Source organism: Lissotriton helveticus, chromosome 2_1 (assembly GCF_964261635.1).
Source record: "Lissotriton helveticus chromosome 2_1, aLisHel1.1, whole genome shotgun sequence".
NCBI lineage: Eukaryota > Metazoa > Chordata > Amphibia > Caudata > Salamandridae > Lissotriton > Lissotriton helveticus.
In genome coordinates this window covers 1,961,735,664-1,961,763,105 of record NC_136059.1, presented here as the reverse complement: position 1 = coordinate 1,961,763,105, position 27,442 = coordinate 1,961,735,664, and the positions used below count along the sequence as shown (strand labels likewise).

At 48.0% G+C, this 27,442-nt stretch overlaps 1 protein-coding gene across 1 annotated transcript in view; it reads right to left on the bottom strand.

Annotated features, from left to right (window-relative positions):
* ARHGAP10 (Rho GTPase activating protein 10) overlaps nt 1-27,442 on the bottom strand; it is a 998,059-nt gene that overhangs the window by 829,866 nt on the left and 140,751 nt on the right. The window lies entirely within an intron of this gene.

The following is a 27,442-nucleotide window of genomic DNA, read 5'->3' as shown; positions in this document are numbered from 1 at the left end:
CCGGAAAAAACTGAAGACTTTACTCTTTTAAATCATCTCCCCTAGCCTTCGTTGCTAATACTCAGCTGTGTTGTTGTTAGTCTTCTTCTTCAGTCTATCCCTTGCGCCGGGAAACCCATTGCGGGTAGCTGTTGCGCACTACAAGTTTTAAATAAATAAATAAAATATGTGGTAACGGGATGCCCAAACAAATGGACCAAAATATGGGGCAGATGGAATGACTATAGTGGGGGCCTCTGTGAACCCTGACTGGAGCAGAGGATGTTGCAGTGTAATGATGAAATTATTAATTTTACGGCTAACCTAAGTCCAAACCTCGGAGACAGGAAAAGCGACATGGATTGGTGCATGTTGGCAGAGGGGGTGGTATATGTGGGAAGGGGATGCCCGAATAAATGGAACAAAATATGGGGCAGATGTGACGACTACGGGGGGGGGGCTCTGTGAACCCCTGACTGGAGTGGAGCATGTTGCAGTGTAACAATGAAATTACTAATTTTACGGCCGACCTGTGGAATACAGATGTCATAATTCAGAGTCACAAGACAACTAGCCTTGTAGATGCCTGTCAACAGTTGCTGCTATCTTTTGTTTCTGTTGAACTGCTGGGTATAATGTCACTGTACGTTATTTTGTTTCCTTTGTTTAATAAAAAGAATTTTTTTTTAAAAATACATTAAAAATAGTCTTCTTCGGTCATGCACATAAGTAATAGCCTAAGCTACCCGTAGCAAAAATCAAGGAAGCGTAGAGGTCTAAACCTCTCAAATTTATGTAATGTTAAATTAATTTCTTGAGCTCACGTATACCTGAAGGCATCTTAGTGCTAGCTCACCTGAAACCTAATAAGTTGCAGGCTATCAACAAATGAATGTTTAAAGGGAAAAGTTTTAAGCGTTTTCCAGAAGAGGAGTAGACTGTTGATGGTTTTTAGCTAGATAGGGCATTCCACGTTTTGGAGGGACTGTTGACAAAGCTTCTTCCTCCCCAGGAGGGGAACTTAAATCTTGCGGTAGATACATATTTTGTAGTTGAGGATCTTAAGGTCCTCTGAAGGCGAGCCACTTGAATTTCTTCTTTAGGTAATCCGGTCCTATACCATGTAAGGACTCAATGTGACTCAAAGAGCTTTAAAGATGACTCTTTGTCCAACAGGCATCTAGTGCAGCTGTCTAAGTGCTGGTGAGACAGATTGGAATTTTGGAATTCCCAGTAGCAGTCATGCAACAGCATTCTGGAGACTTTGTAGTTTATCCATATGTTGTTGCATATTCATGGGAAGAACATTGCAGTAGTCAATTTTTTAAAGGACAATGGATGTCACTACTTTTTTTTAAGCTCAGATGATATAAAAGGCAGATCTTACTTCAAAGTCCTCAGAGTGTTGAAGGAAGGTGATGTAACTTCCTTGACCTGGGTTCTGAAGGTGAGTTTGTCATCTAACAGCACTCCTAGGTTACGTACCTCTCCTACAGGAGTGGAAAGAGATACTAGTTCAGATGTAGGGCCGGACTGGGAACGAAAACTGGCCCTGGCAAACTGCTTGGCCGGCCCCCATGGGGGTGAGGGGGGTGTGCAGCCGAGCTGTTAGCTAGGGCCGGTTTTGGCCGATTTTTTTATGGGGGCGATATTGCCAGCTCCCGGTAACGAAAACGGCCTCTAGGGGGCCAAAACCAGCCACACCCAGGCAGTCCACCAGGGAAACACCCGGTGCCTGCTACGGCCAGTCCAGCCCTGTTCAGATGGTCACCAGGAAGGAGACCAGAGTACTGTTGAGTTTCCAAATAGAATGACCTTGGTATTTGCGAAGTTGAGTTTCAGGCTATTAGTCATCCACTCATTGACTGCTTCCATGCAGTTGTGGAATCTCATGCCTGTGTCCTGCTCACTCTTGGTCAGAGAGACCAAGATCTGAGTGTCTTCAGCATAGGATGTAAGTGAGAATCTGAAAGATCTAATTAACTTGGCAAAACCTGAAACAAATATTATATAGTGTCGGACTCAACAAAGATCCATGGGGAACCCCACAGGGAAAGGAGAGCTAATCTGAGGTAAGTGCCACTGATTGCTTCCAATCATGCAGGAAAGAGCTTAATAGGGGAAAATCAGGTTTACCAACACCGATGTTTTAGGGATGGACAATCAAGAGATCATGGTGGAAAGTCCAAAGGAAAAGTGCTGTAAGGGAACCAGAAAGGATCGGCTCGGTCTCTAGAAAGAATCTGAATCTCCAATTGTGTGAACACTAAGGTATAACACACAAGAGTCTTCTTGGGCAACATCCTTTGCACACATCACCAGGCGTCTATTGTTTTTCTCCACTCCTCATGTTGTATGCTGTAACAATTTCCAACGATCCCATGCCAAACATGGGAATGACAGTCTTCTCACGCACAAGCCAGGTTGAAACATTGCTGAATAGGCCTTTCAGTTAACGATCCGAAAATACAAACAAAGGCAGTGAGGGCTCAAAACAAATGTGCAATTGTGTTGTTACAAACACTATTTGAATTTCACATTCCCACGCTCAACTTTCAGTTGCCCCACCACCGCTGTGCAACATACATGAAGAGTTTAATCTTTGTAGAAAGGAGCGTGTCCAAATCCGTCATTACATATTTCTTGTATTTTTAATGTTTCTGGTTAGGTCTTGTCATCACTTAAATCTCATTATCCAATAATTCACATGGGAGTCTGGTCTTTCATGTAAATCTTGATGTTTATTTATTCAATCTCATCACTAGTAGTCAACTCAGACCAGCCAACGTGTTTCGTCCACAAGGACATCATATGGGTCGATCTTCTGCAGCCGGGTGTCTGGTTCCTTCAGGGCATCACTGATCAGGGACACACACCAGCATCACCCAGGTCACTGTCACTCAAGTCCAGTTCCAGCAGTCCCTGATTTTTGATGCCCTGAAGGAACCAGACACTCGGCTGCAGAAGATCTACCCTGATGATGTCCTTGTGGACGAAACACGTTGGCTGGGCTGAGTGGACTACTAGTGCTGAGATTGTATAAATAAACATCAAGATTGATATGGAAGACAGGACTCCCATGTGAATTATTGGATAATGAGATTTAAGTGATGACAAGACCTAACCAGAAACATTAAAAATACAAGAAATATGTAATGACAGATTTGGACATGCTCCTTTCAGTTAACGGTCTGGCCCTCCATGTACTTATGTCAAGGTCTTCTTCTTAGGCTCTTTATCTCTAGCACAGTAATGTATCTATCTATTCTACAACTAACAATGCGCGTAAATATCTGCAAGAAATGACATGTTAGAAGAAAACAGAGACCAGTATTTACGCAGCATGAAGAATTATATGCCTAAATTGTCAACTTAAAAAGTATTAGGAGGAGTGCACATTTAATATGCATATCCACATTTAAACACCAATGAATATGAATGATCAGTGCACCAGGTTTAAGTTACATAAAGCATACAATAAATCCTTGAATAATCATGTGTAAGTATGGCTAAGAACTACATTTAAATTAAATATTAATGCACACATTACATGAACTCTTTTCTTGTGCAATCATATTCTACATATGCGAGGATGGTTTCTATTTCATTTTCTAAACAGTAAACGTTATTCAATCTATTAAGACACATTTTGAAAGGCAAACGTAATCTTTAAATTGAATGCATGTCTACCAAGTAATGATGTTTTATTAATATCTAATAATACGGTTAAGCACATTGTTTGAGTAAATTCACTAATCCTACAATAAATGCACTTTAGTAATAATGTCAAAAGCAACGCTTATTTTAGTATTGCTAGAGTATATAAGAATCATGTTCTAAATGCATATTCATGTGATGTATCGGTTATAAAGTTGTGCCGTATCTGTGACATGGAAAACATGAGTAAAATTTGCACTGCGCCAAGTCTGCAGGAAATTTAATTCTTCGAGCACGTGGGTGGGGCAGAGAAGCTAAAAAAATGGGCAGTCTTTAATTACATCTGCATACAGTCTAAAAATATACCCACTATTTTAAAATTAAAAATACTCCTACCATATATAACTAGCAGTCTGGATAACTGGAAATCAATTAAAGGACCTAAAATGATAAGTGAATGGAAAGGAAAGCAAAAAATAAACTGCCTGCTAGCTTCAAACACTTATTTAGACGAGATCATTTTTGAACAACTTTTTGTACATGTGTCAAGCTGAAAAAGTAGAACTACGAGGTAAACAGAAGGATACCACATAGTTATTGGGCACAGAGGCCCGGGCCTCTGCGCCAGTTGGCACATCTTGTTTGGTAGTCGATGTGGTCGCACTATGAGCCAGTCAGGATCGCACAGCATGCTTTAACTGATTATTTTACTCAAAACAGTTATGCAAAAGTTACACTGAGAAGGCCATTTTCTTTATCATCCAGACTTTGAAGAAGGTACTTCGGGGATATTTGTAAAAGAAAATTATACAAACGGCTCTTAGATCAGAATGTTCACAGCTTGAAATACACACAACAGCTGCTGAGCTGGTACAGGCCATTTCCCAGGGCCACAAGCTCTACCCCCCCACTCGCTAACCATTTCTTCACACACGCAAAACAAGTGCTAATTTACAATCGGCTTCCCTTATTCTTTCGTCCCTTTAAATATAACTCGATTGCTTACACTTAAAATAATCGATTCCTATGAAAACGACTTGTGTGATGCCTCGGATCTGTTCTTCAACTGCTCTCTAGTAATTTGTGGATGTGTGCGTGCGTTTAAACAGGCCCCTACTCCTAGAAGGTTATTGCAGCCGGTGCGCGTGTCGGGCGCGCGGCGCACGTTCTTCGTCACTGCCGAGTAATCCACGTCTTAGACGCACGACCAACGTGCTGTATTTTCGGCATTAGTGATGTCTGAACTAATTACCACACGAGGCGCAGACGGGATCTTAAAGAGCATGGGGTAAGTACGAACAAAGACCTCGGCGCAGGTCACGCACACCGACTGGTCGCTTCCTCCTAGGTCAGCAAGACCGGCAGCTTTGCTTTGCTGACATCACCGCCCATAAAAATGTGTTCCACAATTACGAGCCAGCTGACGGCTAATCCAGCCGGAATGCACTTTCCCTGGGCTGCCGCATGCCATGGCTGTAGCGTTGTGTCACTCTAGTGCTGCGCAGATGTGGAGGCTAGAGCATTCGATAGGGCACTCAGTCACTGAGCCCTTCCACCAGCTTCATGAATGGCTGCTTGTATTCAGGACCGCAGACACGTTGAACGCACAGCTGCTCCATGTACACTGAAGCTAGCACCTATGCCCGCTGCAGTCTATGAAAACAAGCATTTACAATGCAATGGTTTCGCCTTTGGAAAAGAAAAGTTAGAGCTATTGGCATTGTAAATGACAAAATGTGTATTTATGTGTTGGTTTTGAAAACAGATAAATAAATGGCATTGCAATGCCATTAGCTTAATTTCTGCAGTCACTCTGCAGTCCCTAGCACCCCCTAGCCCTCCCTAGTCACTCTGCAGTCCCTAGCACTCCATAGCCCTCCCTAGTCACTCTGCACTCCCTAGGCACTCTGCACTCCCTAGGCACTCTGCACTCCCTAGGCACTCTGCACTCCCTAGGCACTCTGCACTCCCAAGGCACTCTGCACTCCCAAGGCACTCGGCACTCTGCACTCCCTAGGCACTCGGCACTCTGCACTCCCTAGGCACTCTGCACTCCCTAGGCACTCTGCACTCCCTAGCCCCCCCTAGCACTCTGCAGTCACTCTGCACTCCCTAGCACGCCCTAGCAGTTGGGTACAGATGCTTTCAGTCGGCTATGGTGAGGTGTCTGTCAGATTTCACTTGGGATTTTTGCATGCATACACAGACAAAAACACAAATTCTCATCTCAGTTTTGAAAGCCCTAAAATGATTTGGTTATTTTACAAAATATTATTTCCCCTTACTTAGTCCCCCTACAGACCCGCATGCATCCCTCCTTCCACTGCCCCTAATGCCCCTCTTTCAGTCCTGCCATCATGTAATATATTTTAACATTATATGCCAGCGTGATTATGGGGGAATCTGAAGCTCACCCACTCCCCCTAATCTTACGAATCAAGCAACGCCTCTGTCAATGAAGGCTAATACGTGGCTCACACAAAAATAACCAAGCGAGAATTACTACTCTGAGGCAGAGCTAAAGTGCGTTCTATATACTTTTGCAATTAACAAGTGTGCAAACTGGTAAAGAATTACCTTACATCCGCAATGATAGATGAGCGCTTAAATCATTTGCTTCACAGTGGATCATTTTAAAGGATAAACACGTTTCAGTTTAAGGTCCAACTTTATTTTGCTTTCTTTTTCGTAAAAGTCCACCTTTTATGATTTTGTTCCTCTGCTCTTTTGTAAATTGGGGTTTATCTGGCCTAAATGTTTATCATGGTAATGAGAAACTGATCCACTGAATAGTTCCAATGGACACAAACTAATATAGAATGATAACAGACTAGTTGAATGCTTATAAACAGAGTACAAAGGTTTTGATAGTTGCAGACACGTGGAAAAGAATCAATAAAATAATTTTTCTGGTAAAAGCCGTTTGTTTCCAACTATAGGTGTTCTATTATAAGTGTTCTATTGTGCCCATATAAGCACATACTAAAACAAATGATTTATATTTTACTGCAGTTTGCAAATACATAGACATTTTGAGTTCTATGCTAATTGAGTTGTGGTTTAAGATTATATTATTGCTACCAAGAATGTCCTTGCTTTACTAAATATCTTAAAGCTACTGAGTAATGCCCCTGAGCTTGTCCATTATTGCCGTTCAGTGACCTCAGCCGGTAGCTACTCTTTTCAGTTGGGTCCAGGATGTTGCTAATTGAGAAATCTCAGACTCGCACCCCCCTACACCTTTGACTAAGCTACGCCCCTGCCTCCATCCTACTCTCCCGGACACACACTGGCTTCACCAATGCAGGGCTGCCTACTCTGGACTGCGGCTACACCACTGTAGATTGTGGCAACCGCCGCCCCCCTCACATGGACTGAGGTCAGGGCCCCCTGAGAGCTGCAGTCAGTCCCGGGAGTGTGGCAAGCCTCTCTGTGTGCGGTGCAGTGCTAGTAGCCCCCCTCCCGGAGTTCAGTCAGCCCCCTTGGGGCGCAGTCGAGATTCCCATAATGTAGTCAGGACGCCTCGTCTAGAGCAGTCGACCCCTCCCCCGTAGAGTACAGTTAATGCGAGCCCCCAGCAGACAGCAATCAGCACCCCATGAAAAGTGCAGTCAGGACCCCCCAAAAGACAGAAAGTAGACATGATTCCCCAGGCAGCCACTCAGTGCTATGCAGTCAGTCACATTACAGATTGCAAGTCGGGACATCCTGCGGTGAGCAGTCGTAACACCCTGAGGGGTGATGTCGGGACATTGTGGAGTAGTCAGGACATCAGGAACACCCTGCGGAGTACAGCCAGGGCACCCCGCGGACTGAAGCTACTGCTAGCATCTATGGACTGCAGAGAAGACACACGTGCAGCGCAGCGCCCTCGTCCCAGCCGCCCCCCACGGCCCGGCTGCAGCTCGGATCCTTCCCCGGAGCGGGTCCCGGGTGACTGCGGACTGACGCTGGGTTCATCGGCTACGACCAGGGCGAGGAGGGACTGAGGTAAAGGCCCCCGTGGGCCGCAGCAAGGACGACCTGGGAGCTAAAAAGGTCAACCCGTCGGCTCCCCAGGACCCCCCCCCCCCTTGTGCCTTTTGCGAACTGAAGTCAGGGGTCCCTGCGGAACGCCCATGGGTGCCCGGGGCAGCTCACCTGGCCGGCGGCGCGAGGGTCGCGGTTCATGCTCCGAACAAACTTCGGTCGGGAGTCCCCTCCTCCCCCGGCTGGACTGGAAGTGTTTACTTCTGAAGGTGTTGTTGTAAATTTCCCTTTTTATGTCTCGAGAGAGATGGTGGATGAGATCTGTTTAGGAGCACAAAGGCAGAGTATGCCAATAATATGGACAAATACCAATAACTTATTTTTATAGTGCTGGATTCCATCCACCATGTTGCAGTTTCGTGTATCACAGGTACTATATTACCCACTTATCTACCTCTGAAGGATAACACGCTGAGTCAGCCCTGCCGTGAGCCAAACCTGCTACCTGGACGTCACAAAGGGTGTGAACCGTGAGCACTTAGCTCACTGAGCTATCTGGCTGAAAAGATAGGTTTGGCTGATGATGTCACATAAGATGGAGTCACTCGGCAGATACCGTCCAACCCCAAGTGAGCGCTGTTTGTGTGAGAGAGAGAGCTCCTGCTGCTTGCTCTTGTTTCCTGTGGGTCATGGTTGTCTGTTTTGCTCGAGCAGTCACAGTTATGGGAATACCTGGGGTTTCCTAGCCTGCTATGCAGAGCCGGCCATACAGAAAGACCTATGTCACCCTCGCAATATTCACAGGTTAGCTCCTAACTGATGGGATCACAGTGGTGTCTAGCCTCTAAACACAAACACCCCTGCACCTCCTCGAGTTCACACGAATCACCCAAAGCTCAGCTTTCTTCACACTGGTACCAAGCTGTTTGTTGGGGGTGGCGGCAAGATGTGAAACGGAGATGGAAGGACAGGGAAGGGGGGGTCCCCTGCTACAGGTTTAGCAAATGATTAAACGCACTTCAAACTGAATCACTGGAGCCTCAGCCAAGTCAGACAGATGCTGCTGATTTCATGGCCACAATTTCGTCCCTAAGTAAGGAGACTAATTTAGCTAAATCGCTGATCGTTTCAGGGCATTCTAAAGTGCTGGAAACGACATCACCGTCATCTATAACAATGCTTAGGGGACGGCCCGCCCTTTGCTCGTCCTGCTGCGGGAACCGGTAGGCGTTATTTGGGGCTGGTGGGCGTGTGGGGGGGGCCTCAGCGCAGATGATACTTCGCACGGACTCCTGGACACTGGAGTCCCGTGCTTTGCGCTCTACTTGACCCCACAACAGCAGATGATGACACACCCTCGGCAAATGCCCTGTCCGGGATAGCAGGAGTTCTGGTGATGATGAACAATTGCCGCAGCAGCTGATCTGTAATTCGTGATTCCACTGTCTGTTGCTAGGTATGCTGGGACATGTAGTCCTACCCACACAGCGGCCGCTGCCAAATATCCAAAGGCTGCGGCCGCTGCCAAATATCCAAAGGCTGCGGCGGCGGGGGGGGACTGCGAAGGAGCAGCGAGCGTAGGCTAAAAGAAAAGTGACCTCTCTTTGACCTGAAGGAGAATTTTTTGAAAAACAATGGCCACGGCTTGGCGAGGCTCAGTGTACCTGCTTCTGCTATTGACCGACTTAATGCCGCACTGATTTCTGCACACGTGATGCGTCCGCCCACTCAGCTGTTTTATCTCCTGGCAGATAATGGGGGGGCGCTGCTCCCCTCCACCTCTGACCCAGATACTACTTCCTGTAAGCATGCCCTGAGCGCGTTGGGCTGCTTCTGCTGGGGTCATTGTAGCCCGCGAAGGGAAACAAGTCGGGGCATGGCAGGCGCGGGAAGAATGGTGTATTTGGGTTTGTGATAGTGCCCCTATCTCTTGCAAGGCGGATGCCCGGGCCCTATTGTTATTCCAGAGAAACACCTCGCAGCTCCTGGTCAACACCGGCCTGATAAGCACAGGTGTGACCTCAGGCCTTTCTGATGCAGAGCAGGGCCTGGGGTCTGCGTCCTGTGGCACCCCGGGCCGTGGACTCCTGCTCTTACCTCGGGTCACCAGTAACTCGGAAAAAAGTCACACTTTCTGAGCCTTATGACTACGGTGCAATAAAAGTATCCCCCCCCCCCCCTCGGCGGGACATCCATTTAACCCCTGTGGGTACACAGCCTTGATGTCTGGAAGATGAGGCAACGCTTGAGTGCTGCAGCTTGTATTCAGTGTACTCTAATTTCCAAATACCCGTATTTTTTGTATTTACAAGATGCTTTTAGAGCATAAGGTTGGCAGCAGTGCATAGCTTGACAGGCGGGACTATATGGATAATATACTGCGAAGTGGGTGGTTATTCATTGTATGTTGTTTGTGATGATGCACAGCAGAAAGAAAATATTAATTAAAGTTGCGTGTCAGTTTCACAAAAACACCTATTTACAATGTACTTTAGTATGCGACTTTTTCCAAAGATAGGTGATACTGCAAGATATAATCAGGAACAGCCGCTTTCATCTCCTCTGCAGTGTGAGGTTGAATCTGTAAACGATGCAACAGTGAATCAACATTCGTGTTATGATGTATGGGTGGGACTGCCCAAAAGTCCTTGCAGGGACTTGTTTAACAGCCCTATGCTGAGATGAGTACACAAGACCACCAGTGCAAGTGATGCGCATGCGCAGTCTCCGCAGTGGGCCTGTATGTACTGGGACCCGGCCGGCCTTCTCGGATCCATGTGCAGATGCAGCAGAGCATTGCGCTGGGACCCCCTTCATTTTCTTGTGTGCTGTCTCTCGTGCATTCCTGTGCCATTCACAAGCACTAAAGGAACTGCACAGTGGACCATTCACATTTTGAAATTGCTGTATAAAAAATAATATTGTCATCTTCACGAAATCCCAAACAGTCACCAACCCCGCGATCACCTGCACCTGGGGTTGTTATGGATTCTTGGACCACATGTTCACTGCCATATGGTCTGCAGCAGCCATGCTCACTTGGCACGGACCCTACCGGTGAAGAGGCTGAAGAAAGACCCAGTGGCTCCTGCCTGCTCGAATGGAGCCTCGAGAGGGATCCAAGGAATCTGATCACTATCGCACATTGACTTGTCTCGTGTCACTGCAGCAAAAACCAGGTTGAAATCCTGCTCGATGGAACCCTGGCTGCGTATAGCAGGATTTGTTTCATGGGCAGGAGATGGAGTCCTTTGACCTCGCCTCCGCCCCCATAGCCTTGTGTCCTGAACATGTCATGGCATGCAGCGCCCCTGCTGGGCACCACAGGGGCACTTTACAGCTGTGTGAGGGCCAATGGTGGCAATAGTACCCTTTCACGTGCAAATATGGCAAGATGGAGGCTGCGTCAGTAAAACTATGGATGAGAGACCGTTATTTTATAGCTACCAAATAACATATGCCCCCCCGCAGAAGGTAAAGCCTCATGTGCTCAGAGATACAGTTTCCAGCCTTACCCTTCCAGGAACGCCACAGAATATTCCCGAAGGGATGTGAATTGTCCTCGCTCGGTGTGCTGAATAGAGACCTTGGAACGCCTCAGAGGATTGCTGAAGGGAAGGGGTGCATTTTGGCCTGGCTTCACACGGTCAACAGGGACCTTGGAATTCCAAAGTGAAATCCCATTGTGCGCCTCTGCTCTGCCCTGTTATGCTTTCCACGCCATACCTTTTTGATATAAAGAGAGCTCCGTTTTTGTTTTGTACAGATTTTTTTCCCCACTGTGACTCCCTGCCCCTCCACCTCTTCCGCACCCCTAAAAAATGTCTGACTTCACTTTGATAGGTACCAGCATGCCTGGAAACCGCGTGATTTCTCTTGATTCGCATCTGCATGGCAGACTTAATGTTCCTTCCTTCTGAAGCGCCGGGTGCACAGTTTGCCCCTTTCCTTCGGTGCGCCTCTCACATGGTCGTCATTTGTGGTGACGTGTATTCTCTGAGCCCTCAAGGGCGTAGCTCTACTTTGTTGGAGGGGGAAGAGGGCTGTCGGGAAGCAGATGTCCAATCTGTCGGATTCTCCCACAATATGGGCCGCAAGCCCTGGAATGGTGCACGTTTGCTACGCTTCACTTGGAGGGAGTGGAGAGGGCCCGTGATAAACTGATGAGTTCATCTTTCCTATGCCTTTCATCTTAGCTTTGGCCGACAGCGGGAGAGGGGGGGCGGGAACGGACACACGGGGAGAGGGGGGCGGGAAAGGGTAATCAAAAAGCAGAGCACTCGGGAACGGACACACGGGAAGAGGGGGGGCGGGAAAGGGTAATCAAAAGGCAGAGCACTCACCTGGACTTCTTGGAGCAACGAGAAGTCGACGGGCCCCGGCGCCATCTTCGGTGCAATGACAAAAACATGACTTGAGGAAAACAAAAAAATAACCCCGCCCACCGCCGCATGACTACAGAGAGGGAACGCCCATGGAAAAAATCTCGGGAACGCCCCCGAATCTGGTCCGGCCTTGACGGACAGATCCGCCTCCCAATGGCTAGCCTCCATTTATGGGAGCTGGGGGACGTTCCTGAAGTCCTTATTAGAATCAAAGGATTTCGCCTGCGCCGAAAAGCTGCGCAGAGCGCAGCCTTTGACAGGCGAAACCCAAAAAGCTGTTTACACCAGCACTCCTAATACCTGCACCTGGAAGGGCCTACCTTTTATTCTACTGATAGGGTTGGGTCAGGTAAGGCGAACAGAAGTGATGAACGCAAAGAATACTGGCAATGTCAAGGGCGAATAGAGGTTAAGAAACGTCCCCGAGTATCATTCTCTCGCAAACAGTACTGCAGAATAATTCTCCGAACTATTGCAAAGCAAGGATGTTTATTTACACAGTAGGATATTCAAAATCGCTGATGAAATGTAGACATTCACACATCTTGTGGCCAGCCTTAGGTTTACTAAATCATCTACAAACAATTATTTAATAAAAATGACAATCTGGACATGTGGGGGGAAACTGTATTTTTCATGAAAATGCCATAATTGTTTTCTGGAAGAATATAGCTTTGTTATCCAGAAAGAAACGATTGTATCGGAGTTGGGGTTCAAACCGGAAGCTTCCTGTTGAGAACTCCGCTTTGATAGCACTTTTTTTTATTCCGGATGTCCCTCATAATCAGGCACCACGTGACTAGTCTTTCAGCTAGGGCCCACGGTTGCTTAATCCTGCCATAGGCTGCTTCCATTTGCAGATACAGGAGGACATGATAGTGTTGAGAGAGAAAGTGTGTGTATTGGAGTTTGTTTAAATGAACCTTTGGGAGTGTACATCCATGTGAATGTGAGCATGAGTGAGCTCATTTGTACTGTTTGCTATCCTTGAAATAACGGGGTCCTACTTGTGGGCATTCTAGGTTTTCCATGGTATAATGGTAGTAAAATCTCATCAATATACAGCACATTAATGAAAAACACTCAAAGATAGTAGATAAACCTAAAATTCTGATGGCAGGCAGTCACGGGGCACACAAAGAAAGATGACTAGGGGGAAGTCCTGGTGCACCCCTAAGAGGCGTCATTGTGATCTTCTTTTCAGCTGACGCAACTGAAAATTTTGCACAGAATATACAATATCAGAGTCCAACGCCAAGATTTAAATGCACCCTAACAAAACATGATTGAGGTGTTGCTGACAGAGGGGGGAACTTTGTGCATAAACTATGAAGATGTCCGGAGCGGATTACCTACTAGGTTCAGGTTCTAAAAATGATAAATGAAGAGATCGGAGAACCACTGACACTGGAGGCACCTCTGGGAAATATGGAAAAACCAATCTGCAAATCGATGCCAAAAACTATTTGTAAGTGTGGGCCTTATAGTTGCAAAATGAGACATAGCGCAGCCCGGGTGCAGATCGACTCTATCAACATGCAGTGCATGGATTTGCAACATTGGCTGGTGGCAAGCAGCTGAACAGCGGTCTACAGTGGGAGGCAATGCGTAAAAAGGTATGAGATGGCTGGATGTAACAACATGAACTTGAATGTAAAGAACGGGAAGCAAGTCATTGGAGATGATGCAACACAGGTAACAAACAAAGCCTGTAAATAAATGGGGTATTGTACACTAATGCCTCTGGGGGAAGCCTGAGGGACGAATGGGCACAAAACAAAGCCAACACAAGGAAACTGACTGGTATGAGGATGACCATGGGTCTAGTTTTGAATGCTACACTGACATACTGTTGTTTACACAAGTGTGTATCTCTAAATGTTTATAAAAACATTTTGATTAAAACTTTACTAAAACTATTTACTATAACAATTTAGAAAAGTATTTACTACAAATGAAAATCTGTTATAAGTATTAAAAAATTGTTTTTTCACAATGAAAATAACAAGCTTCTGTTTGTGAATACTGAGCTTAATTTTCCAAAATGAAAATCTCGTTTGCCGGGACACTCATGCGGTAGTGCACATCAGGGTCCTAGGTCATCCCTATATCCATAATGATCACCGTACAAGCTGCACGCGTGCACTCCTTCTGTAAATAGAAGGAGTGCACGTGTGCAGCTTGTACGGTGATCATATATATATATATATATATATATATATATATATATATATATATCAGCTGCTCCTTCATCATCTACTCACACTGTTGAGTTTGAAAAGCAACAAGCTCTCATATGTTAACAGCCAAGAAGAGCAGGAAAACACAGGTTTGAGTTTCCTAGTGGTTCCAAAACTCGTTTTTTTTTTTTTTGCAGAGTTTTATACAGCGCGAACTAGAACCGAACCGAATCAGTTATCAGAGCGCTTTACATAGCACCAGTTACGTTACATGAGGACACACTTTCATTTTAGGCACGGGGAGATTAAGTGATTTGCCCAGAATCACAGGGGTCTTTTGGCGTCGTTACCGAGACTCGAACCCAGATCCCCAGGTCCGAGGTCGAGCGCCTTAGCCGTTAGGCCAACCCCTCTCTTACAAAGCATGTCCTTGGGTATCCATAGAATTGAGCATTATGACCCTGTTTTCTAGTGCTTTGTGTATTGAATTTGAAGTGCATTAAATTGTGTCGCCTATAAAAAGTATTGTTTATTTCCATCTGTCACCGACCAGCCTGGAAATAAATCAAAGCAGTAATATTGGAATTGCATTTCTTTAGCGCTTACTACACCATACGAGGCGTCAAAGTGCTTTATCAGTGAGTAACAAACTACTCCGGAACCCTAAGAGGATTAGTGGTAAATAAGTATAGGGAGTTATGAAAGTAATTTGAGTGGTGGACATGTTAGTCTGTTAGTTGGATTGAAAAGGATAGTGGAGGGATAGAAGAGGGAACGGTCTAGAATAATTTTTTTATTGGAGCTTATAGCAATAGGAGGAGGTTTGGGATGAGTAAAGGGGAGGTGGGGGGGAAGGGTTTAGAAAGGCTTATTTGGGGATCTGAATAGAGGAGGGAACTGTCTAGAAAGGTTTATTTTGGGGATCACAGTATTAGAATGGGGTTTGGGATGAATCAGAATGGAGGTAGAGGGTATATTGAGAGAGATATAGGGGGAGAAATATGGTATTGCATTGAAGAGAGTAGTAGAATGAAGTTTGAGATGAGTCAGAGTGGAGGTAAAGAAAATATTGAGAACGTCAGAGTGGAAGTAAAGTATATATTGAGAGAGGTATAGGGTGAGATACAGGGTAGTACATTGTAAATGCTGAATTACAAGTAAAGTAATAGTTATAAAGATTAATACGTTCATGGAAGATATACATGTATAAGGAAGGTAATATGTGTCGATTTAAGTTGTATTTCATAAACTCAGACTTTCAATTGTTGCTGTACTTCTAAGTTAATTTGTTTTTAACATTTGTTTTTTTATATTCCAAGAGTGAAGCAGTTGTAGGTAAATAGATATGATGATGTTTTACATATTTATGCAGTCACCTATATACATGTTAAACATAGAATAATATAACCTTAAGTTATATATACACATTTGTAAAGCAGGACTAACGAATACCTATATATTTTTTATACATTATTACACATGTATATATAAAGCAACACGCATATCTAGGTAGACTTATATAGTCCAAATAAATGCTTATATACACAGGGATATGCTGCATTTTTATGTTTGACTATGAGTAAAGTAGTTTGAGTAAAGTGGAACTAAATGGCAACGAACATCGTCGACGAAAAGGACCTTGTGCAGAGGATCACATTTCTTTCTGTCCTCTTATGTTTGGGTTTACATGTCGCCAGTGAGTTTCCTCACATTTCCATGTCATGAAAGCCCTCGTTTGTCCGGTCCAACAGAAAGCAGCTGGGAGTACAAGCAGTCCCACTTCTGCTCCACCTTGATTCCTGGGCTCTCTGGAATGCTGGTGAGATTCACAAGACTGGAGTCTTGAGCCGAACATTTAAAGATATGAGCAGCTGCTCATGACCAACACGCTATTTATACTTCTTAGATGCCACTCATCCCAGGACCATCCAAAGAATGAGTCGATTCTTAAGACTATGGAAGAGATTCACATTTATAGCGAAAATAATAATTCACTGCTGTCCAGAAGACCCGAAAGGGTCTGCTCAAAATGCTCAATGAATCTGTTTAACACTGAAAAATTAGTTCATGGGTTTCAAACTTTATCTTTATGGTATATATGGATACTACTGTAGGAAGGTGCAGTATTATGTGGTTATGCTGGTAAGGCTTCACCATGCAATTCTCTCACAGACCCCAAAGATGGTAATTGGATTCACAATAATAAATCCTTAACTCAGTCATGGTAGTGTGGCAAAGGGCAGTCTAGCTTTACTAGAAGAACATGTGTTCAGCATTTTAGAGTACCAACATGGATGATAATTAACATGACTCAATAGAAATGAAGAGTCTTTTTTTATCTAAATTTAGATACTACACCTAATGGAATAGCATACATATCACCAGAGTTATAGATTTTAGAGCAGCATAAAATCTGTGCAAAAGAATGCAATGAGACGTTATCATTGCGGTCAGTGGGAAAAACCAATAGTGACAATCGATCACTTGCAGGTTGAGTTATGTGGAACCCTTGCAGGGTAAAAGTGATGCATGTCTTAGGACCAGGTCACGACAGTCAGTTCAATTTTACCTGGCCCGTGCCCGTGGAGCCAGAGTGCAGAGTTGTGCTTGGCTGTCCCTTGTGCTGAATAGGAGCTGCAGGAAAACTGCTTTACGGCTTACACGATGCTGTGTGGAACAAGATGCAAAAACACAACATCGGGGTGGTTGCTGACCTCTGTCGAAGGTCAGACGGAGTTCCCTCTAGGTGCAGTGTTGAGTGCAGGGTCGGTTGCCAGACTGGCGATCAACAAGCCTTGGCAGCCGTAATCCCTGGAAAAAGGTACTTTGACGTCTGGATGTGCACGGTACTCACTGCTAGCTGCGCATAATTGCACCTGTGCTGACTCTCCCGAGCCCTATTCCGTCGCGGCTTCTGCCGTTTGTTGCGGAGGGCTAGAGGAAGGAAAGTCGCACTTCCGCCAGCACCACCACCACTTCCGGGAGGGTAGCGCTCTAGTCCTGGAGCACACCACCCTTCAAAAATGGCAAGCCAAGCGCTCGCGCAGCGGGCGCGCCAGCGGCAAGTCCGTCTGCGCCCTGCCGCGACCAGGGGCCAGCCCCCCTGCTCCAAACCTAGGAAACCTATATCTCAATTAAGGTACGACTCCGAGGCCCTCAGGAAACTAGAGCTCAAAACAGAGTCTGTGTGCCGCAATTCCATGTTCCATAAGGAAGTGCCCACACTGTGGCTTCAACCCCAGACCCCCGGGCAAACTAATGGAGAACCCCAACCCCCGCCCAAAATGTTTCTTCTAAACTGTCGGTCCTTGACAAAACACTCCTTGGAAATGGCACTTCTCCTCGACAATCTCGATCCGGTCGCCATATTCTTTACGGAAACCTGGCTAAAAGACGAGACTGACCCAGACATTAGTTCCATACTACAACGTGGCTATGGATTACAGAGAGTAGACAGAAAGGGGGGAAGAGGAGGAGGATTAGGGATACTATTTAAAAACTGCTACCAATGTAGAGCCTGCCCAGTCGAAATTCCGGACTGTGAAAGTATGAGCTTTGCCTTAGATCTATCTGCAACCTCAACTTTTTCGGGCCTACTCCTCTACCGTCCTCCGGGACAAATAGGAGACTATATAGAATCCCTCCCCTCCTATGTCGCCGAGCTAGCTATTTCCTCACCTTACTTCACAGTGTTAGGAGACATAAATATACACCTGGATGACCACTCAAACCCCCTAGCTAAGTCCTTCTTAAACAACCTTGCAGCCCTCCAATTAACCCAAAAGGGATTTGAATCCACACATAACAAAGGCCACCTGCTGGACGCAGTTCTAAGTAACGACCATAGGCTTGAGGTAGGGAGCCCTGTCCCACTTCCTTGGTCCGACCACTCCTTGGTACCGCTAATCTGGGACATTCCAAACCCCCTGTCAGTTTCCCCCCGTGCCACACTAAAAAGGTAGGAACTGGGCAAAGATATCAATCGACCAATGGGCTAACTCCCTTTCCACCATCCCACCTCAAACAGGAGACAATCCAGACATACTCTATAAGCACTACACTGAATGGATACAGTCCTCACTAGACGCGATAGCTCCCCTGAAATCCCTTAAGGAAAAAACCAAATGCAAAGAGTCACCTTGGTTCAACCCTAAACTAAAAGAGCTAAAACAGAACTGCAGAAGGCTAGAGAGGATTTGGAGACGCACACTTAGTGAACAGGACAAGAATAGGCATCGTGAAGCCATCAAGGGATATAAAGCCGGAATTAACTCAGCTCAGCCAGCTTTTAATGAGGAACAAATCAGGTCCGCTTCCAACTGCCCGAGGGAAATATTTCGGATCGCCAAATCCCTGATTAGTACCCCCCCCCCCCATTATGCAAGACCCAATTGAAGCCCAGGACCGCTGTGAAAGTCAGGCAGAGTACTTCTATCAAAGGATCCATACCATCAATCAATCAAAGACATTTATAGAGCGCACTACTTACCCGGAGGGTCTCAAGGCGCTTGGGGCGGGGGGTGCTGCTACTGCTCGAACAGCCAGGTCTTGAGCTTCTTCCTGAAGGAGAGGTGGTCTTGGGTCAGGCGCAGGTCGGACGGGAGGGAGTTCCAGGTCTTGGCGGCCAGGTAGGAGAAGGACCTTCCTCCTGTTGTCGCTCTTCGGATGCGGCGGACGGCGGCGAGGGCGTGGTTGGTCGATCGGAGGTGGCGTTTGGGAGCGTAGAAGTTGAGGCGGTTGTTGAGGTAGCTCGGGCCTTGGTCGTGTAGGGCTTTGTGTGCGTGGGTGAGGAGACAGAAGGTGATTCTCTTGTTGACGGGGAGCCAGTGCAGATCTCTTAGATGTCCGGAGATGTGGCTGCGACGGGGGATGTCGAGGATGAGTCTGGCTGAGGCATTCTGGATCCGCTGGAGTCTCTTCTGGAGCTTGGTGGTGGTTCCGGCGTAGAGGGCGTTGCCGTAGTCCAGTCGGCTGGTAACGAGGGCCTGGGTGACCGTCTTCCTGGTCTCAGTGGGGATCCACCAGAAGATCTTCCGTAGCATGCGCAGGATGTGAAAACAGGATGCGGAGACGGCGTTGACTTGTCTGGTCATGGAGAGGGAGGAGTCCAGGATGAAGCCCAGGTTGCGTGCGTGGTCCGTCGGTTTGGGTGCGGTGCCCAGGGCGGGGGGCCACCTGGAGTCATCCCAGGCGGAGGGCGAGGAGCCCAGGATGAGGACTTCCGTCTTGTCTGAGTTCAGTTTCAGGCGGCTGGTTGTCATCCACTCGGCTACGTCTTTCATCCCTTCGTGAAGGTTGGCTCTGGCGGTGGCGGGGTCGTTGGTGAGGGAGAGAATCAGCTGGGTGTCGTCAGCGTAGGAGATGATGTTGAGGTTGTGTTGGCGTGCGATGGCCGCGAGGGGGCTCATGTAGACGTTGAAGAGGGTGGGGCTCAGCGAGGATCCTTGAGGGACGCCGCAGATGACTCCGGTGGCCTCTGACTTGTACGGAGGTAGTCGGACTCTCTGTGTTCTTCCGTCGAGGAAGGAGATGATCCATTCCAGTGCCTTCTCATGGATTCCGACGTTGCTGAGGCGCTGCACTAGGGTGCGGTGGCAGACAGTGTCGAATGCCGCGGAGAGGTCTAGGAGGATGAGGGCCGCTGTTTCTCCGTTGTCCATCAGGGTTCGGATGTCATCGGTGGCAGCGATGAGGGCGGTCTCGGTGCTGTGGTTGGCTCGGAAGCCAGACTGTGAGGGGTCGAGGGATCCATTCGTCTCGAGGAAGGCGGCCAGCTGTTTGTTGACGTTCTTCTCGATGACTTTGGCTGGAAACGGGAGGAGCGAGATGGGGCGGTAATTCTTGAGTTCGGTGGGGTCCGCTGTAGGTTTCTTGAGTAGGGCGCGGAGTTCGGCGTGCTTCCAGCTCTCCGGGAAGGTGGCGGTGTCGAAGGAGGTGTTGATGATGTCCCGCAGGTGGGGTGCTATGACAGTGTCGGCCTTGTTGAAGACGTGGTGAGGGCAGGGGTCTGTCGGAGATCCGGAGTGGATGGAGTTCATCGTGCGGATGGTGTCTTCGGTGCTGATCGGGTTCCAGGCGCGGAGGGTGGTGGTGGGGGGCGGTGGTTCGGTCGTGGCGTGCGTCGGTTGAGTGCTGAAGCTGTTGTGTATGTCCGCGATCTTGTTGTGGAAGTAGGAGGCGAGGGAGTTGCAGAGGTCTTGCGAAGGGGTGATGTCGTTGTTTCCGGCGTTGGGGTTGGAGAGCTCTTTCACGATGTTGAAGAGTTCCTTGCAGTTGTGTGCGTTGTTGTCCAGCCGGTCCTTGAATGCAGTTTTCTTGGTGGCGTGGATCAGTTGGTGGTGCTTCCGGGTGGCAAGCTTAAGGGTGGTCATGTTGTCCGGAGTTGGTTCCCTTCTCCAAGCTTTCGCTAGGGCTCGGCAGTTCTTCTTGGAGCTCATGAGTTCGTCGGTGAACCATGGGGCCTTCTTGCTGCCGGGTCTGTTGGGCGGGGTCCTCAGTGGGGCGAGTTCGTCCGCGCAGTTGCTGATCCACTTTGTGAGGTTGTCGGCGGCCTGGCTGGGGTTCGCTGAGCTGGCGGGAGGGTGCTGGCTCAGGGAAGCGGCGAGCTGGTCGGCTGTGATCTTGTTCCAGCTTCTTCGAGCAACCTGTTGCTGGTGGTGGTGGATCGTCGTTCTTTTGAAGGTGAAGTGGACGCAGCTGTGGTCCGTCCAGTGGAGTCCGGTGGTGTGGCTGAAGGTGATGTCTTTGCTGGATGAGAAGACGGCGTCAAGTGTGTGTCCGGCGAGGTGGGTGGGGGTGGACACCAGCTGCTTGAGACCGAGGATGGCGAGGTTGTCGAGCAGGGTGATGGTGTTGCGGTCGTTGTTGTTCTCCAGGTGGAAGTTGATGTCCCCCAGGAGGATGTAGTCGGCGGAGGGGAGGGCATGGCATGCGGGCTGATGAAGTCGGCGATGTCCTCGCTGAATTGTGTGAGTGGTCCCGGGGGTCGGTAGATCAGGGTGCCTCTGAGGGTGGTTTTGGGGTCCGTGTGGATCTGGAAGTGCAGGTGTTCGGCGGTTGTCAGGGTGTCGTCGGTGTTGGTCTTGATGCGGATGGTGTCCCTGTAGATGATGGCGAGGCCTCCTCCAGTCTGGTTGTCGCGGTCTCTTCGGGTGATCTTGTAACCCTCTGGGATGGCGATGGCGATGTCGGGCGCTGAGGAGTCGTTCATCCAGGTTTCCGTGAGGAAGGCGACGTCAGGGGCTGTGGTGTCGAGGAGGTTCCAGAGTTCGATGGCGTGTCTGTGGACGGAGCGGGTGTTGAGGAGGATGCACTTCAGGTGGTTGCTGCTGGTGTTCGGCTTGGTGGGTGTTGGTGCAGGCCAGGTCCGGATGCAGGTGAACTTGCAGGCGTGGCAGCTGAAGGGTCCGTGGGTTCGTCTCGGGGTGGCTCGGTAGCATCCCGGGATTCGGTCGGTGTTGAGTGCGTTGAGGGTGGCGGCGTCGTAGGTCCTGCGGGTGGGCTGGTGTCTGCGGGACCCAGGGGTCCTGGCACTGGGCGCGGTCCAGGCGCGGACGGGCGCAGACGGGCTTACCTTTGGCGCACCTTCGGCGCTCAATCGGTGCTCAATCGGTGCTCAATCGGTGCTCCCGCTGCGCGCGTCCGCTGCGCGGTCGCTCCGGGGGCGTCATAAGAAGGGAGCCGGTAGGGAGGGTCTGCGGGGAGGCGGGAGCGGGCCGACCAATCGGCAGGCGGGGGGCGGGGCCGCGGGCTGGCAGCGGCGGGAAAAAGAAGTCGGGCTTGGTGGGCGGCCCTGCGGCGACTGGGGCAGCGGCGGGAAAACCAGGAGGCAGAGGCTTGGAGGGTGGCCCTGCTGCGTCTGGGGCAGCGGCAGAGAAACCAGGAAGGCAGTGGGCAGCAGGTAGGCAGAGGGGGCGACCAGGCCAGAGGCGCAGTCACCATCTCCCTATCTTCCAATTCCACTGAACTGCACTCCTCGCAAATTGATACCACCCCCCACTACCTTGGTCTATCAGCTAGCAGAATTCCCACTACTGGAGGAAGACTCGCTCAAAGCACTAATGCAAAAAGTAACATCCGGATCCCCCACCGATCCTGCCCCCCACGCCACCTGCTGAAGGTTGCAGACACCATCAGTTCAACCATTTTAAATATCATAAACAGGTCTATAACCACAGGGAACGTACCAAAAGCATGGAAATGTGCACAAGTCAGAGCCCTCCTGAAAAAGCCTAACCCAGACCCAGGAAAAATGGCAAACTATCGCCCGATCTCGCTTCTCCCCTGGATAAGTAAGCTGCTTGAGAAGCACATCAATTCCACCCTGATGCGATACTTAGAAATTAACCATCTACTCCATGATTCTCAAGCTGGATTTCTCCCAAAACTGGGAACAGAGGCAGCCCTGCTAACAGTAACAGAACTAGCACGGAAGCACATGGATCAAGGCGGCACAACAGCAATCATGTTGCTAGACCTGATTGCCGCCTTTGACACCTTGAACAACAACATCCTACTCTCCCGCTTAACAAACCTGGGAGTAACAGGAAATGCCATCACATGGCTAAAATCCTTCCTGGAAAATCGCACATTTCAAGTAGTGAAGGGGGCCACTCACTCTAAAATCTGGCCCCTCAACCAGGGAGTGCCCCTGGGCTCCTCCCTGAGTCCCACATTATTTAATGTGTACATGGAACCTCTGGCAGGAATTGTACACCCATTTGGGTTTGAAATCATAACCTACGCCGACGACACACAATTAGTAGTGTCCCTGAATCACCCAGACAGCACTCCGCACAACCTGAGTGGCTGCCTAGAAGTCATAACAAAATGGATGGCCCTGTCCCACTTGAAGCTAAATGGGGACAAAACAGAGTTATTGTTCCTGGGGAACAAAACAGTACCAAGGCCTACCATCGATTGGCCGACCTGCATGGGTACCCCACCAGAACCAAAAGATCGGATTAAAAGCCTACGTGTATGGTTAGACGACACACTAAGCTTTAATCAACAGGCCACAATACTGTCTGCCACATGCTTTGGCCTACTGAGGATGCTAAGGAAGGTCTTGCCCCTCCTCCCGTTTCAAGCCCGAAGAATAATGGTCCAGGCCATTATCCTGTCCCGTCTTGATTATGGGAACGCTCTCTACCTGGGCGCACCCTCCAGCACAATAAAAAGACTCCAAGTAACTCAGAACGCGGCAGCCCGCCTTCTTCTTGGACTCCCCAGAAGACATTCAGGAGCCACCGCCTTGAGGAAATTACACTGGCTGCCCATCCAAGCCAGAGTAAAATTCAAGGCGATGTGCATTATGCACAAGGCCATGTGGAAGAAAGCCCCTGCAATGATCTGTTCCCTTGCCACCCCCTACCATCCGCCGAGATCACTCCGCTCCAGCACAGCTTTTCTGGCCACAACTAAGAAAATCAAATGGGGCGGACGCACCTTTTCATTGAATGCGGCCTTAGTCTGGAACTCCCTGCCACCCACACTGCGCAGTGAACCCGACCTACTAAAGTTTAGGAAAAGCCTGAAAACACTTCTCTTCCATTAAGTCAGACAGCACTCTCCAAAAAAAACCTACCGTTCCACAGCGCTACGAGGCCTCCGGGTAGTAACGCGCTTTACAAAACACAATTTCATTTCATTTCCATGTCCAGGGGAACAAGGTAGCTGCCTGTAACTTTGTGGAATGCAGGACTACAGTTCCCAATTATGCACTAGACCATCTGGATGTGGGCGATCCCTCAGAGGGCCCGATGGCCAACGATTCTTCAGATCTGCAGCGTTATTTTAACAGCAGTTTGATGCGGGGAAAAAGACCTATATTCGCTGGGGTAAACAACGTTTATGACTAATAACAACGCGGTCGTTACAATGACCGCGTTGTGATTCCGCATACCATTACTCCACAAGTCGGAACAATGACTTGCGGAGGGGGGGGGGGGTTTGGATTTAAAATCCAACACCTTCCCTAGTGTCCACACAGACTGGAGTTGGAATAGCAAATTACACTAATCCAACATCCAGCGCCCCCCCTCCGCAAGTCGTTGTTCCGACTTGCGGAGTAATGGTATGCGAAATCACAACGCGTCGTTGAAATGACCACGTTGTGATTCCATGTGGGAAAAAAGACTGCGAGAAAAAGACCTATATTCGCGGGAACTGAGAGTTAGCCTAGGATGATTCTCGATCAGGCAGTTCCAGGAGCGTTGTCACTGGGATAGAGTATCCCTCCTTTGCTTTGTGCAAGTCCTGTTGTCTCAGACAGGTGTCTCTTCTTTGTCCTCTTCAATGCAGGTTGTTCACAACTGAGGTTCTGGTGTCAGGAGTAGCTCTTAAATCCTATATCTAGAAGTGTTAGGGATGTGGGTGCAAGTGGTCAATGGGCTGCTTCCCCCAGTGGCTAATCCGCCCCTGAGGTGACACCATACGGGAGTCCAAGTCAATTTTTCTACCCAGAACCCACCATTTATAACACTCTTAAAAATGGAAGGAGTCTTCCTTAGCTGTACAAACCAGGCACCTGCCCTAGAGCTGTGCCTAGAATTCTGAGGGTGTACACCGCCTGCATACCTAATGTCCTGCCTGCCTGGGTGCAGATGTGCCTGGTGTGGGCTGTTTCCTCCTCTGAAAGTCAGAACCGATGCATATCTAAGGCAGTGTAGACTTTGAAGCTCACCGCTTTGATGGGATATTTTACTACCCTTCTTGGGAGGAAGTAGGTGTGACATCCTTGCTGCCCAGGCCTTTTTTCAGATCCTGGGAGTGATGACACTGCCTGGTAGGAGGTCAGAATCCTGTCTTGATGGCAGCAAGTGTGGGTTGCCAGCTAGAGCACAGAGAAGCTGGGGCACCCAGGTAGGTAATCTTTAAGGTAGCCACCTGGGTGCATGCCACATCACCCTTGACACAAGATTTTTGTCAGGTGTGAGAAAGCACGTTGTTTGATACCGAACACAATATATATATTAGGCATAATGGAGCTGCCAACCTCAGGTTTACCCTGGTGCCAGCCCATGTTATCCTATGGACCACTTCTCACTTCTAGTGTACTTTAATAGTAACGGCTGCTATAGAGACATATAAGCTTGCACTTACATACCTACACCTTTAATATAAGGCATCCTGCCTCCTGGGTTCAGAAGGCCTTCAAAAGGGATGCCTGCAATATATTAAAAGCAGTGCATTAACTTTGCTACACATGGTGATGGCAACGTCAGCATGGAGCAGTTTCCACTGTTCCCGCAGTCTGCAATTGCAGGCCTGCTGTTAGTAGTTTACTTGGGTCACTCCGGGTGGCACAAACAGTGCTGAAAACCCCGGGGAGCCCTTTACCACCCATGCCCTGATTACCACTGCTACAATATAATAGGGGCTCATAAGGGGGTAAAGTCTTTGTCAATTGGGAATGCCAATTTACACAACAGTTTTAGGGAGAGAGCACCGGCACTGGGGCCTGAGCAGGAGGTTCCAGTGCACTTTTAGAGTCATAACCATCAGCATTGGAGCAAAAGGTGAGGAAGGGGGGTGGGTGACCATACAAAGAGGGCCCTTTCCTACATTTACGATAGCTACTTTGTAATATACTTCTTAATTATCAGTAGTTAGTTAGAGCTGAGCTGTGCATTAAGAACTCCCTTTCATCAAATATTCACACCTGCAACAAAAGCGAGCAAAAAAAATAATACACAGATGGATGGAACTTCTGAAAGACAAAGTCAACCGGGGAGACTCAAGTGGGAGCACATCTTTCGTGGTGACTTAAGGAAGAGGTCTCTCTTGGTGACTCTCAGAGCAGCACACAACAATGATGTGTGGTCTTACCCTCTGAAGCATTTGAGAGTGTGGCTTACGAGCCTCCTCTTTGCTCCTGCATTCAAATTTCCATGGCTCACATTATTGTGTAATTAGCAGATGAAAGTCAGAGTTTGTGTCTGAGTTTAAGCAGATTTTAATCTACTTCTCTTTGAACCAGTACCAAAGAACTATTTACTCGAAAGTCAACTCTACATACTTTTTTCACTCTCACTCACTATACATTTTTTACAAAGAATAGTACCAAGCCAATGTCCATCCTATGATTTATGATACAGACAAGAAATTAATTAGGATACCAGGCAAAGTAAATGGAAATCACACTGCCGTAAGTTTTTCAAATAATTTGAGTGACTACATCGGAGCGGGTGAGGATTCACACATTACGTCACTTCAGACTTATGACCGCAAGACTGACCTGATCTTCCTCTGTATAGAAATTTCATAATCACACCCCTGGGTATTTATGTTTTGCTCTGTGGCGGTCTTCAATGTTGACCCACTTTAGTCACTTTTAGCATGGCTCAGAACATTTCAAAATGTGAAAACTTGCTTAGTATTACACCCATATTGTGGTTCCCCTAATCAGACACCACTGTTTCCTTCAGCACAACCTACATCCATAGTAATCAGGCTTTAATCTCCACTAGATACTTTTCTAATAAACACACTGGTTTATCTTATTTATTTATTAATCTTATATAGCGCGACAGCTACCCGTAAGGGTTTCCCGGCGCTGAAAGACAATGGTAGCAGAATACAATCCAGAGGGAAATTTATTGGACAAAAAGCCAGGTCTCTACGGCTTTACGGAAGAGAATATGACAGTTCTCCATACGCAAGTCCAAGGGAAGGGAATTCCAGAGTTTGGGTCCCAAGGTGGAAAAAGAGCGACCACCCACTCTGGAGAGCCTGAACTTAGGAATACAAAAAAGGTGTTGGGAAGAAGAACGGAGAGAACGGGCAGGTATATAACATTTAACAAGGGACTGAAGATAGGAAGGGGCAACTCCAATTTTGATCTTGTGCATAAAGCACAATGCCTTGAATTTTACCCGGTTGTCAAGGTTGAGCCAGTACAGTTCCTTAAGACGCTCGGTAATATGATCCCGTTTTCGACAACCACAGAGAAGCCGTGCAGCAGCATTTTGAACTAGTTGAAGACGGCGCATGACCGCCCTGGTAGCCCCCAGATAGAGGACGTTCCCGTAATCCAATCTAGAGGTCACCAAGGCCGTCACAACGGATCTCTGGTCGTCGGAAGGCAGAATCCAGAAGATTTTTCTCAGCCACCTTAAGATGGTAAAACAGGTGGCTGCAACTTTGTTGGCCTGGTCTTTCATCGATAGATCCCTATCAATAATGACCCCAAGATTGCGCACTCGTTCAGAAGGAATGGGTAAGGAACCCATGGTCGAAGGCCAATGTCTCGAGCTCCATAGATCAGGTTTG